The sequence below is a fragment of the Sinohyriopsis cumingii genome, chromosome 5, assembly GCF_028554795.1.
Source record: "Sinohyriopsis cumingii isolate HCF-2022 chromosome 5, ASM2855479v2, whole genome shotgun sequence".
Lineage (NCBI taxonomy): Eukaryota > Metazoa > Mollusca > Bivalvia > Unionida > Unionidae > Sinohyriopsis > Sinohyriopsis cumingii.
Window position 1 is genome coordinate 41,222,086 of NC_142965.1, and position 15,582 is coordinate 41,237,667.

The 15,582-nt window shown below is 34.0% G+C and overlaps 1 protein-coding gene across 4 annotated transcripts in view; it reads left to right on the forward strand.

Annotated features, from left to right (window-relative positions):
• Positions 1–8,853, forward strand: part of LOC149799011 (uncharacterized) — a 45,539-nt gene extending 36,686 nt beyond the window's left edge. For 3 of the 4 annotated variants that reach the window (XM_089957956.1, XM_089957957.1, XM_089957958.1), the window contains exons 6-7: positions 1,357–2,833; positions 3,906–8,853. The gene's annotated coding sequence lies outside the window, so the exon portion shown is untranslated. The remainder of the gene's footprint in view (positions 1–1,356; positions 2,834–3,905) is intronic. The other variant, XM_089957959.1, reaches the window with a different exon arrangement.
• The last annotated feature ends 6,729 nt before the right edge of the window (positions 8,854–15,582 follow it).

Sequence of the window (15,582 nt, forward strand, 5' to 3'; positions counted from 1 at the left end):
TTATAGAATCTATAAAGGATGACAATCAGTGCCAACATTAATAGATAATGTGGCAACTTAATGCTTCAAACTTTTCTTTTCACTCTACAGTTTCAGTACATATATGAATTTTAATTTATAAACTAACATGTGTCAGTTACCCAGGTTAGTGGTATCAAGCCCACTTGGGTCTCCTAATTGATTGCTGATGTTGAAAAATGATCATTAGGATTTCTGATCAATTATGCAAGTATTTTTGCTGGAACATTTTGGAATGGTAGCAAGCAGTGTGAAGGTCCTGACCACTCTGCACCATTGCCACTGTGTAAGCATCCCTGCTGTCTTGTGACAGACACATATGTATGTAAAGAGTCCAGCAAAATAGTTTAAACACTTCGCCCCTTTACATATTTAGTTGTGATGACTTGATAAAGTCAATCTGAGGTCATTAAAACATGCATCCACAATCCCATTATGCTTAAATGGAAGTAATCTGTTTGAAAATCAATGAAACTTATGAAGGATGGATTCCTGACTTATTTAATTGGAGTGTGTTGCAATGAAGTTTTTTGTTTGATTTTGTGGGGTTTAATGCCATTGTTTGGCACATTATAGTTCATTTAGTTCACCTGGTTGGATCATAAGCAAGCTTTTGGCATAACCTTTTGTTAGTTGTGCATCATCCATTCATCCATCCATCCTTCCATACATACATATATCCATCCATACATGCATTAACAATTGGATTGTGAACACTCTGGTTAGTTCATTTGTGATTAGATTTGTTTCAAATTAGTAAGCAAGCTTATATTTCTGATTAGATTTAGTGTGTAAGCTTAGTTTATATCATTAAGGCTGCGGATGAGTTCAGTTATGAGTGGTATTCAAGCATGTTAATTAGGTGAGCTTGAATTTGATTGGCTAATTCTGTGAACAATCCCTAGGCCAGTGATGGGAACATGGGAGCTAAGGACAAACCCAGCATTCAACATTGACTGCACAGATTAATTCCCCTTACAGTGCTAAGCAATTTTAATGTACTTTATGTGTGGGGCTTATGTACAGTTCACAGGTTACGAATCAGAGCCTAGTTCTCAGAGGGAAAGAGAGGTCATGGGGAGAATGCTAGTTGTATAAATGACACCCTGTTTATGTCAAGAAAGTGATCCTTTATGGATGGTCAAGGAAATGTAAATGATGCCAACATTGATAGACAGTGTCGTAACTATGTACTCCAAGCTTTTTTTTCCTTTACAGTTTAAATACGTATGTGAATTGGTGTTCACAGTCTAATATATATATACATATCACTGCTCAGATGAGCAGTACTGAGTACACTTGAGCCCAATTGTTCCAAGATTTATTCCTCTTTGTTAGGTAAGCCAAGGTACTTCTAGAATCCACATGAAAATGACATTGCCAAAAGATTGATAGAGGAGATGGGATATCAGTGGGAAAGAGTTTGGGAAGCCATATTGGAAGTGAAGAGAATAAGAGGTTCCATACAATTTCTTAAGTCTGCTTTGAGTAAATATTGTGTATATGATTTGAAAATATGTTTGAGAAGTTCCAGCTGTAGTAATTTTGACATAATAGATGATTCATACCAATCCATCATACACCAAAAAAGATGGGACTCAAACAATCAAGCCCATTTTTACTGGTGTATGTATTTGTGTGGAAGAATTTGTAAATTTAGATAACTTTTGCACCTTTTATCATTTTGACAGGTTTCAGGTAACATATTACCGGTAATACACAAAATGGTTGTAACCATTGTAGAAATAACAAGATGTTTGTTGCAAATTTCTTGTTTGTTTAAAATAACCCATTAATTACATTCATTTCTTTGTGGTATATTCCCTCACCTTAGTGAAGGAGAATAATTGTATTAAAGTTGGCAATTGTTTCTTGATCTTCTATTTGTGCAGCATAACAGTCATATTTTTAGTCATATATAGCCATGCAGACTTAAGCAGCATACTTAAGTGCAAAATTATTTGCTAAACTGTCAATGGGCACTCATTTAAATGCAGCTTCAATGGAATTTTCATATTGTGTACAGATTAATGCATGCATATCATTGAAGCTGAAGACAGAACGTTTATTTGTTTTATTAGACTGAAATAATAAAATTCTTTTATGCATGCAGTCAATCACTTTAGGGGACATAAAATGTTTTACTGCTGTCTGGTACTTAGCCTAAACATTGGCTCATCAATCAGTTTGCATATCATCTAGATTCTATTTTAGTGCAGTAGTATAAAATCTGTTATACTTTGAGCCATGAAAGTTTACACACTAGACCTTGATGAATAGTAGAATTTAGGTGTATGATTACTTGATAACTCTCCTTTCTTCACGACAACAACAAATTACTATTGAGCATGCGATAGATTTATTGCTGGCTGATGAAGAGAGAATGGCTAGAGCAGGGAGGCATAACGAAGCTGCTACTGTGGAAGAATTGATTCAAGAGAGTGGACGATTGACCCTTCATGAGGACAACAATTCAGTACAATCACCATCTTCTCCATTAGCACAAACTACAACAATACTAACACCATTAACAATGGAATCATATCAGGGAAGTGGTCACCCAAATCATTTTGCTGGTGGAGGATCAAGTGTTCAACAACAGAGTGGACAAACTGAACAGTCCACTCATTTAGGACAGGATTCCTCAGTTGTGCAAAGCAGACAGAATATTTCAGGTCCAGTGAGTATTGCTGTAGATGTTCCCTTGTCCTCTCCATTCTTTGGTAATAGAGATGGTCATCAAAGCAACAAGTCAACCGCAGGCAACAAACCATCATCCCAACCCCTCCTGGAACCAGCCTGTTTGCTGCACTAGGTGAGATGAGTAATGCTTTTCACTCTATGTTATATCCCATATCACTCATCCATATTGTCTGGACACAGCAGGAGTTATGGGTCCAAAGATTTTGTTCGTCAATCATAGCAACAGCAATACTTGTAAGAGTAATTTCCCTTGGAATGTATGCAAGTTCCTCTTTGTGTCTCTTCATTTGCCTGCACTATGTGAGATGAGTAATGCTTTTCACTCTATGTTATATCCCATATCACTCATCCATATTGTCTGGACACAGCAGGAGTTATGGGTCCAAAGATTTTGTTCGTCAATTATAGCAACAGCAATACTTGTAAGAGTAATTTCCCTTGGAATGTATGCAGGTTCCTCTTTGTGTCTCTTCATTCTTCATGTCTGAAAAGCCTAAAATATTGATGCATAGAATATTTTAGAACACTAAAAGTGAAAATATGGGGTAAATTTATTCTTACATTAATTAGAAAATGTTTTGGGTTTTATTATTTTTCCAAAGTTTTCAAGATATTATCTCTGAAAATTAAACTGATAGAAAGATGCAAAGAAATATTAAAGAGGTAGTTTTTAAGAAACAAAAAAGTTATAGTTCTTAGAATGTCATCAATTATCAGTTAAAAAAACAGCTCTGTTTGTGATATCAGTCATTTTCATTTCATCATATTCATAGAGGGACATTAAAAGTCATCAGGAATCTAATCCATAATGATAATAATAATAGGTAAAGTCACAAGGTGTGACAATTTTCATGTTCAGAATAGTAAGCTTGCTTTTTTAGTTTAGATATGTGTAGTTTTTTATCTGTGGCCTGTGTTTAGTTTGGCATTTATAAAAAATATTTTATATCTTGGATCTTTTAAAATGCACCTTTTGAAATATCATCCTGCAAATAAAGTATATGTTCATAGTGGATGTTTCTATGTGAGCTAGTTTGCAAAACATCATTCATTTTGTTGTTCCATTGTATTTTCTAAATACTATTCCTGAAGTCATTCAATTTATCAAACAAAAGTATAATATTAAAATGATAAATAACCATACTGGCACAGAATAGCTCAAAACTTTCCTGTTGTGTTTTCAGATGCGGAGTCCCTGAGAGGAGTATCTGCAGCTATGAGATCAGAATAAATGTAAGGTCTGCAGGGAGAGAAATGTAGAATTGGCATTTTTGCCCTGTGATCATTTAGTGTGCTGTGAAGTCTGTGGGCAAATGCTCAGATTCTGTCCAATCTGTCAAGCTAAAATTCATGCCTCAGTCAAAACATACCTGTCATAAATAGGTGGTTAATGCACAAAACAGAATTGGTCATTGATCCATTAATTCCCACTTCAGTGAGTGTCATGGAAAGTATGAATCAGAAACAAAGCTTTCAGTAGCTTACTAGCTTTGGTACTTAAATAAGGGTCAGAGATCAAACACTGATTGACTGTGTAGATGCTTAGTTTGCCTTGATTGCAATTCATACCTTATAGTCAAAGAGCAATCACTCAAGCAGTCTGATTGGCATTCTGGATGCTTAGATTTCCTGGCGGTCCATGATTGCACCAGCATTTCCAATTATTTCATCAAATTGAGATTATCACTCTGGTTTTATCTGTGATTATTGTATTTCCTCAAACATCTAATGTAACTTAGAAATTAAATTTTCATAATATTTTGAGTTTGCTTTCTTGTGTTGTACCAGTTTTTTGTCGATTTTGTGATTATTGCTAACCAGGAATTTTAAGACTGAATAAAGAATGATTCTTTTGTGGAAAGAACAGCAGATCTTCCCCAATCCATGAATCTAACTTTCAACAAATATGTTTTCTTTTCAAAACTAAAAAATTGATATTCACAAAATAAATAAAGTCACAGTATCACAAAATGAATACCATTATATCTATGGTTCAAGATTGGGTATTCACTCAGACTTGAAAACTAATGAGTGACTAATTCCAACTGTGGTATGAACCCAAAATTATGCAAAGGTGTCATTAATATGAGATTAGGGAGAAGATTTTCCCCTTTGATTATTGATGTTGCCCATGTATTTTTCCAAGTAATAAATGATGTTTTTTTCCAGACATTAATTAGAAGACAAATTTAATATGATTCTAGCCATATGTTTCCATCCATTTACTGGTAGTTGTATAACTCTCAATTCCAATTGATAATTCGAATTTAGAGACCATTTCTTTCCATGTACAATGTATTCTTATTATCAACCTTAATGTTGTTCATTTCTCTTATTCTTCATTACCATATACTGTTCAAGTTTTATGCTTGCCATGTACTTTCTTCATCATATAAAGTGCAGTCCATCACAATTTTCATGACATTTATTGTTTCAGTATGTGACATAATATTACTTTGTGTATTATTTATTTCTGTTCTTCACCATGCATAAATTTAGAAGACAAGTAGAAGTTGGTGTTTTTTTACCATCATAAGCAGCAGTACATAACTGCTGATGGAGATATACATTTTGTAATATTGTTACAATCCATATGTATATAAGAGCAGTTTTAAACAGATTTTTATGTAGATAGTGCTGAAAATTGAAAATTTACAGTTAGTCAGATTTTCAACAGCATTCTATAACAATTAAACTTGACTGGAATGGTCAACTTTTAGAATCATAAAATGTGGCTTTGAAAATTGTTCTCTGCAGTTTTACGGAAGCAAATTTAAAAAAGCTAAATTATAATCTAATGGGATATCTATTTTTAAAGTGTACATTTGTTGAAATAGTTCTCATGTGTCTATCTGTGTGTGGCCAGCTTTGAATACTTGGCTGTTACTAACACGTTTTTTCCCCACTAATAAATGTTTTGTCAGCTTAACTAATATTGTTCACTGTTTTTTGCTGTTCTTTAAGTGTGTATTTAGGTTTCACAATAAAAGTGTTGTAGTAATTCCAGTAATTGTCTGATATTTTTGTTTCTTATCACTATGACCCTACTCTATGAAGTTGGCATAGCCCAATAGTAATCACATATGACAGTTTATTTGTTACACTGTGCATCTGTTCATCAGTCCATCAATCACATATCGGCTTGGTTTCCACAAGATAAAGTGACTGGAATTGGGGGATTGTACCAAATTTAGTATGCAATTTTATATTAATGAAACCTCTCAGGAGCTTGATTTCTGTCATCATTTAAGAGTTATGGTATCTTATTGTTTATGAACTATCATCATAGGAGTTATTGCCCCTGACAACCGATTTTCTTAAATGAGTTTCTGTTGTACAGTGTGATTTCAGCATTCTTTGACATCATTTACACGAGTTATGCCTCCTAATTGTTCCAATCTTTTAACTTTGGTTTACTCGCCTTGGTTTGTTGGATTTCACCCAACTCTGTTATACATCTCTGTATTGAAGAGAGATTAGTGGGTTCAGTTTCCTGCATTGTACATTATCATTGAGAGGAGTTCTGCCCTTGGATCACCCATCATTTTGTGTTTGGTTATTGCCATAATACTTTACCAAGGATTGTTGGATTTCAATCAAATTGAGCATGCACCTTTATTCTGATGAAACCTTGAATGAGTTTAAATTCCAGTTTCCCACATGATTGTTTGGAGAGTGATAGTTCCTTGTTGCACATACTTCAGTTGAAGGTCCTGTCTAGCCAATTGCAGAGAGCTTGGTCATTTGTAATGCTCTCATTGCTAATAGATCTAGTTTATTTATACCCATTTTTATCCAGTAATAGTTTATATTTTCCTTTTGAGCTCTTCATTCCTTAAACTTTGATACCTATCCTTGTAGTGTTGCTATGTGGTGTACACTAATGCTTAATGTATGCCTTGTGTGATTACTAAGGCTTATAAAGTGAATGACAAGAAGACACAACCTTTATATCAGCTTTCTTTCTATCCTTGTATTGTGATCCTTTCTGTAATATTCTAATGCTTGATATATGGTGCCATCTACTAAGTGTATATAGAAAATTTACAAATGGAGCTGGATAACAAAGAACCTTTACATTTTGGGTATTACCCAATCAGCAATATACTGCATTCATATCCGTTCATTTTCAATTTTATAGACTATTTTAATTTAAAGTTGAATTGCCTGGTGAATACACATGAAAAGTATGGTTTAAAGAGAGTGAAGAAATGTTTTTAGGAAAGATGATTGTCAATGTAAACATCATAATGACTATATGGATTAAAATTTATAATACTGGTCAACTGGCTTGGTGGTGTAATATATTACTCAGTAGTCTGTTATTTGCATGGACTTCTAAGGACCTCTAGCTATTGAGAAACTAACAGGCCAGTGAGGTGACCCACCCTTTGTTCTGAAATTGAAAGGACTTTATATGTCTGATTCTCACCCTCCTCCCAATCTGTATTTGTGGGTACTCTAAAAAAATCAAACATAATTTCTAGTACAAAAGTAGAAATATCTTTTACTGGAGGTCTTCCTATTTGAAAGGGTTGAACTTGTTCATATTCCTGTTTCCAGTTTTCTAATTCTTCAATCCATGGGGCTAAAGTTTCATTGTTTCAAAACAGGCTTGTACTTCTCTCCTCAGGCAATACACCCAATGACTGGTTTCCTCACCAATTATGAAGCCTTTGCCATTGATTGATTTATTGTCCTTTTCATGTTTTGTATTATTTATGCTATATATTTTGCAAAAAGTGCATGTAAAACTTGGCTATTTATTTGTATCTGGACTAACATAACCTTGGATAAGATTTGTTTTTGAGTTATTTATTTATCTTGCTGAAAAAAAACACAAATTATTATGTTAAGAAGGAAGAAAAGTTTGTTTTAATACTGCATTGCATGTTTGTAGGCTTTGTATTTTTGTTAGTATATGTGTTTCCTGTGTTCTTGTTTTGTCTTGTGTTTATATTTTGTTGTGCCCTGATTTTTTGGGGTTATTTTATGTGAACCTTTCAAACTTGTGGATTGCATTGAAAGTATAACCAATCTTCATCCTTAGTTCTTACTTGAAGTCACAACCCCCTGTTGTTATCAGTTATATCTAGATGTGGTACCTGTATCATGTTATACTTTATATTCTAGTATATGCAAATCTTTGGGTTTTTTTTATGTTAGTTGTTTTTTATATTTATTCTGTGATTGAGTTTGTCCACCTTTCATGATAGTGGGAGATTTCTACTTTGTGCAAGTGGGGGTTGGGCCATCAGAAACACCATCTGCCCTAGTGGGAATGATATACTCAGCCCCTTCCTCCCCAGGTTCTATAATTGGTACCTCCCCCATCTTGTTTAGACAGATACCATGAAAAAATATATATATAAAATTGTTATTGTATTTACTTTTAATATCTACTTGTCAGCCCCTTTTAAGATGTGGAACTTCCTTAGCTGTTAAAATGGGGGCTTGGCTGTTATAGGCACCATTTCCCCAGGCAGGAATGATATGTCTAACCCCTACTGTTAACATACCCAAACCCTACTGTTCAAGTGGATATGTCATTAAAAGCACTGTCTCCCCTAGTATGTGTGATAAACCCAAACCCTACCATTCCATATACCTCGTACCTCCCCCATTCTGGGTAGACAGTCTCATTTAAGAGGGGGTTCTTATCCATATAAGATGGTATTTAACTGTTTAATCATTTACATATTTCATTATCATTCTTGTTAGTTTACCATTCCATATCCTTCACTTTTACATACAAAAATGAAAGCACAAGATAGGAGGCTAGAACGAGGTCTGTTATTATTGTATTTTTTCAACGTGTGGAAGTTGGCCTTTTCCTGCTACAATAACCCACGGTTGTCTTAATGATCTTTGAGGATTTTCCTTCCATGAGAGATGCAAACAGTTTATTATTCTTAGTATTATTTATAGTATAAAGTGCTTAAAACATAAAGGTGGGACTTATTTTGTTTGTTTAAGGTGTAATATTTTAAATTTTATCACATAGTCATTACACGTTGCCTATAGTGTGTGCAGTTTAATGAGTTTGATATTATAACATGTGAACATATCACTTTAAGTGATTCTGATTAGTCCAAATAAGTGTGTGTGTGAGAGTGTGTGTGTGTGTGTGTGTGATATGGATTTTTAACATAGCTTTAACAATTTTTCAGTCATATCACTACGATGTCTGCAGTGTGACAGGTTATGGTGATGTCTAGCACTGGGGCATCATGCCGCAGACATGTAGCATGATGTCCAACGACCCAGTCACATTATCCTGAAACCAGGCCGACCAGTCCTAACACTAACCTCCTAATGCTGAGCACCAAGTGAGGCAGCTGTTAGTACCATTTTTGTAAGTCTTTGGTATGACTCAACTGGGGATCAAACCCACGACCTCCTGCATCCTAACCACTAGGCCACTGGAGCAGTGTGGTTCAAATAAGCACATGAAATTACTGTGCAGTATTCTCTTTACTGATTGGCTGCAGTCATGGGAAAACTTTATTAACCCCACCTTCTGGAATGTTTTGTTTTGAAGGAACACTTTGGTGGCCATTTTTTAACTCGACTCACGAAAGGAAATTGAGGGAAAATTATCTCAGCTGTCTCAATATGGACAAGTTACCTCTACAGAGGTTTGTTATGTATAACAATATCATCATAAGAAAAATGGTGTAAAACTACAAGAAAAGAAGAACAATAAGAAATAAAACTAAGGGTATTGCTCATTTTATAGCAGGCGGTGGGATGAGGGGAGGGGGCAGTATACCTGTAAAATAGATATAGAATCCATCCTATATACAAACGTGGTTAACTTACTGAAGTAGATAAACTCACCTCTGTTCACAGAAGAATGTGGACATAAATGGGTGTACCAACTGACAAAACTTTATCCAACCACAGTATCTTTATGCAGTACATATAGGATGCAAATCTGACTCAAAATGAAATTTGTTTACATCTTCTGGACAGCCTGTTGTTCCAAATCAAATAATGCAAATATCTGGTCACAAATGCATTGCAGTAAATATGGGACTTTCTGCATCCAGTAATCCTATTTTACATGAAAATCACAACAATGTAATGTTTAGTTCTGAAAGTGACATTTTAGAGTAAACATGTACTCTAGGCCTACTGTGTACTGTATCAAACAATGTGGCATCACATCGCTTTGATCATTCTGTTTTGAAAAATGATTTTGTCATTATTAGATATTATATTTATTCAGATGAAAGCTTTTTCTTTGATTTATAGTTTTGTAAAAATAAAGTACAATCTACTTTTCCGAGTACAACTTTGGGACTATATTTTATACACAACAAATGAAAGGTGCACTGTCTGTCAGAATGAACAAAATTATTCATTCTTCTTTCTCTCTAAATAATTTCCACTGAAATAAAAACTATGTGGTAAAAAGAATCTCAAATGGGTAACAATTTAATATTAAATTTATGAAACTTGTTGGATTATGTCCAGCTTTCGCTTGCCAAGCCTTGCAAAAGCTGGACCTTATTCGGCTCATTTAATAATTCAGTATTAAATCATTACCCATTTGAGATCCTCCAGAAACTGGTGTAACTGTGAATTTATTTTATGCCATAGTAACACATAACAGTATGACAGTTGCAGATGTCGGTGTGGCACATAGCCATTTTAGGCTGATGTATGTGATTTGGCTTGGAACTAAGTCAATAGCAGTGATAAGGATATGGTACACTAATGTGTCTGTAGGGAACATGCTTGATTCTTAAAGACTTCCATCGATAACTGTGTCAGGTTAATGGGTGAAGCTGTAGTTATTTGTTGATAATGCCATGGGTTGAAATGTTGCAGAAACAGTATTTGTACTTGCCGAAATATTTTTCATATAGGGATCGTTTTTTTAAGGAAAGCGGGAAAGGCTATAAAACACTGGAAATCCATGAAGTGTTTCCAGAGTAATCCTGATAAAGTTTTACGAAAGTCCTAAATCAATGAAAAGTTCTGTATAAATTTAAAAACCAGAAATGTATTGGTCCACCAAGAAATGTGGTGTCAAGATGACGTCATCCACAGCTTCTTCGAATAATTCACAACAGTTCCAGAATAACATTATAGTCCAAATAATGAGCATTTTCTGTTTCCACTGAACAGTCAAAAAATAAAGTTTTTCCTCTGAAATAATATCTAAGTACATCATACAACACATCTGCAGACTTACAACAGGAGCACAAGAAATGATGATGGCTCCTAAATTGTAATGAATCTGATTGCTCAGTTCTTTCATTATATATTCCTTCTATTGCCATGTGACTATATCTCAAAATAAACCCCACATGACAGATCATACTAATTATTTTATTGCATAACCAATAGTCATGTGACCTAGCCCATCCAATGGAAAAGTACTTGATTCTTATAGAAACGTATAAACTTCATCAACCAATGAGAAATTAAGCCAAAGTAGTCATTAAGATTATTTTTACTACTTGTCAACACATACGTAACAATCTGTTTATAGAACCTATGTATTTTATACGCTTTTAACAGACTGCTGGAAAGATTTACTTCTTTTGATAGATTTTCCCTACTGTAGGAATTGCCTGATTCCAGTGAGCGCAACACGCTGAAGGAGTTGTTAACTATAACTGCTTTTTCTCCATCTAATTGCTTCATTGATTGTTACAAAATTCCACAGTGTAAATAGAGCAACTATCAGGAGGTCTCTCACCCAGTGTGTCCCCCTACCGAGGAGTATATTTCTGAATTTTCTCTGTATCTCGTCTATTTTTAGTGATCATCCGTAATTAATTATTATTTAATTTCCTTTAGATTCATATATTTCTGTCAATGACTTTCTAAAGAATGTTAGGGAAAACAACAACAACAATTATAATAATAATAATAGTAATAATTTTTGCATTCAAGGCTCAGGTCAATTCACTGCCAAGTTTTGTCCTTTAATTTTGGAAGGATCATGGGAATTTCTTTATAGATCAATACATTATGTCTATACGATATGAAAACTTTCAGATTTTCTGATTCAAGATATCATCATATGTTTACCAAAAGGAAGGAAAAGATGTATTGAAAATTAGAGACCTATATCTCTTTTAAATATTGAGTATATGATTGAATCCGGAACTATTGCAGATAGGATTAAAAGGTTTATCCATCAATGGTCATTGATGCTCAAAAGGATTTATGAAGAGTAGATTCATTGGAGAATATGCCAATCTATTATCGATATCATGTGAACGAAACAATATATGGTTTATCATTGTTAACGTACGTTGACTCGATTAACAGGAGCTTTATGGGAAAAGGTTTACAACATTCTAGCTCTGGTGATTCTATTTCTAAGTGGTTTACGCTGTGTTGTAATAACTCTTAAAGTTGTTTTTAAATGATGGAAATATTTAATCTTTTCTTTGACGTAAAGAGGACATTGTCAGGAAGATCCCTTTACTCATTATTTTTTACTTGTGTTTAGATTTAGCGATAAACCTAGAGGAAAATGTTGATATACGGGGACTCGCCATTCCTCTCTGTGAGTATAAATTGGGTCAGTATGCTGATGATGCTCTTATTCTTCTTGATGATTTTCAACGTTTTCTTAAAGCAGCTATGAATATCTTACAAGGGCTTTTTTGAATTTTTGTGGACCTTAATTTATCATCACAAACACAATGGCGTTTTAGGATTGTAAACACAATATTCTCAAATGAAAGAGCATGTCCCTCTATGGACCTAAATTGGTATCATTGTACCGTTACACTTGGCATGGATATTTCTCTCGATTCACAACAAATGGTGACAGTTAATTAAAGGAAGAAATTAACGACTTTAAAAGAATGCAGGCAAGCAGGAGTCAAAGACACCATTCTATAATTGGTAAGATATTTTGTTGTAAAACTTTTATATGCCCAGCTTTATAAAGCATTCTAAATCAAACAATACTTTGAAATAGAACATAATAATATCTAAATTTCAGTTTTTACTTCTGGTAAATTAGAAATAATTAAAAACGAAGTCCTGGTAACTCGAGATAATGAGGTTTAAAAGATTGCTGAAGAATAAGAGTGGATTGTGGCAGAAGAATTTGATTAGCTCATTAGCATCTTGTTAGAGAGACGAACTACAAAGTCCAAATGAGTATATATCATAGAGTATTTTAAACTTTGTCCTTCCTAGAGTGTTCCACCAATACACATACTGAAATGAAGCCGGCGTTCAAATTCTTAATTATTTAGTACATGATTAAGGAAATTTAATTCTTTTTGAGAGGATAAAACGAAACACTATATGCAACGGTTTCTTTGAAATATGTTTGCCTAATATCTAAAATTCAATTATAATGGAAAGAACCTATCAAAACCATTTGGTACAAGCACATTTTGATAAGAACGAGGATATGATAATGAACTTACAAAAACAAAATGCACTTAATTTTTTTTTTACGAAGACCTTTAAGAAGAGGTGAAAAGATAATAACGTAACTGGAAATCAAGAAAAACTTGACTACAAGTATGCATAAGAACATAATGAATATACTGCTAAATTAATAAAACAGCTGATCAGTATCGTTAACAATGGACCTCAATCATGAATATATGTGTAAAAATCATTTTTCTCCTTTCAATTGTTTATTCCTTTAATTTGGTCTGATTCGATAAAAAACAGGTACAAAATACTGTAATATCACTAAAGTCTGTATCGTCTAGACACTGTCTACTTGTGTATCCAAAGTGTGCATCTAAAGAGATTGCCTGCAATATGCATGTGTACGTGTGTTTTTTATTTTATTTTCCTGTATGTAGATCAAGTTTATTGTCCACTGAGTATCTGATAGTCAGAATGTTTGCTTGTAAGGTGGCCTTGGGATGGTGTTCCTCGACCTAGTGGTCAGCCTATTTCGGGGGAAAAATCATTATCTTGCAGTAAAAAGTAGCACAAGATGCGCTTTCCAAGCAGGTAGGGAAGACAGTATAGAAACTGAATAGACGGAAATCGATTGCTGGTTGCCAAATCAGAGTAAATTTATCGGTAAATGTTATCTTTCAAAATTACAATCTACTGGAGTGAGAAAGATCACGTAAGAGTTACTGTATGGAGTATTTCTATACAAATGTATAAAAAGACAATAATGCCTATTTTTTCTGCACACAATAATATTTGCGTCGGACAACTCCTGGCGACTTGTTTTGTGTCTTGCATTTGTACATATAAATGGATTCTGCATTCCATGGACTCCATATAATAAGCTATGCTTGCAACAGAATGAAACACTACAACATTCCAATAGAGAGAGTGTTATATTTGGGACATAAAAAGAGAGATACTGATGGTAAATTAGAGGAAAGACTATAACTATAACAGGGTTCTTACAGTCTTTGAAGGTCTTTGACAGTTTATGAAAAATGAGGTAGCATTTTCAAGGCCTTGAAAGTTTAAGAAAATCGAGCAGATTACCCTGGGGTCTTTGAAAATTGAAATAAACCCAAACTGTTTAATTTCTTTCCATAATCACAAATAAAATTGTCCAAGGTTGTTAGATTCGGATGTAGTCGAGTTTTCTTTGTTTCTTTCTTTTGATTAATTATAGTTTGAATTTCATCATTAAACAATATTGTAGTGTTTTGCATTTGTTGTTTTCTCATATAGCATAACTTGTATACAAAATGTTAGCGAAAATGTATCTTGGAAGGCTATGTTTGTGGTCTTTGAAAGTTTTGGAAAAGTCTTTGAATTTATCATTCAGAATTCTGTATGAACCCTGTATAATCTATTTGGATTCTGAAACAGTCATGCATGCAGGCAAAAACAACAGACGGGAAGACATTGAAACAGAGTACAAAGACGAAGGGACAGGGGGTGAAATAAAGAAAATAAAAAGGTCCATTGTAACATAGTTGCATAGCCCCTATGGCCCAACTGCGGCAGAAACCTTGGTCGCTGAGTTATGAGCGTAAGGCACTCGAGACCAACAGAGTGCTGGCTTGAATCCTAAGAATGGGTCAGATTGGATCATTTACCACTGTGTTTCCTTCTGGATTTGTTTCGGCACTAAAACACCTGCTTGTGTTCCTGTGGCATAAAAAAAACGAACCAAAACTTATAACAAGACTTAACGCATATGGTGAAATTGTTTGTATTAATATTTCAATTAATTGTTCAGATTCCGTTTGGCTAACATACTTTATTTTTATTTTCGTTTTTGAAATATCAAATATGATATTTAAGGGCAATGGAAATCTCATGACCAGCAGTACTACTTCCATTTAGCAACTCATCAGATCCAAAAATAAGTGTCATAACAACTGATTGGATCCAGACTAAGTGTCATGTCATCTGATTTGATCCAGGAGTAAGTATAACTAGTACCTGATCGGATCCAAGAGTGGGTATAATAAGTATATTATCTGATCCAAGAGTAGGTATAATAAATCCAAGAGTAAGTATAATTAGTACCTGATCGAATCCAAGAGTAGGTATAATTAGTAAATTATCTGATCCAAGAGTAGGTATAATCAGTAATTGATTAAATCCAAGAGTAAGTATAATTAGTACCTGATCGGATCCAAGAGTAGGTATAATTAATATCTGATCGGATCCAAGAGTAAGTATAATTAGTACCTGATCGGATCCAAGAGTAAGTATAATTAGTATGTGATTGGATCCAAGAGTAGGCATAATTAGTATCTGATCAAAAGAGAGAGTAAGTAAAATTAGTATCAGAGTAAATATAATTAATTGATCAGATCCAACAGTAGGTATAATTAATATCTGATCGGATCCAAGAGTAAGTATAATTATTACCTGATAGGATCCACGAATAAGTATAATTAGTATCTGATCGGATCCAAGTGTAGGTATAAT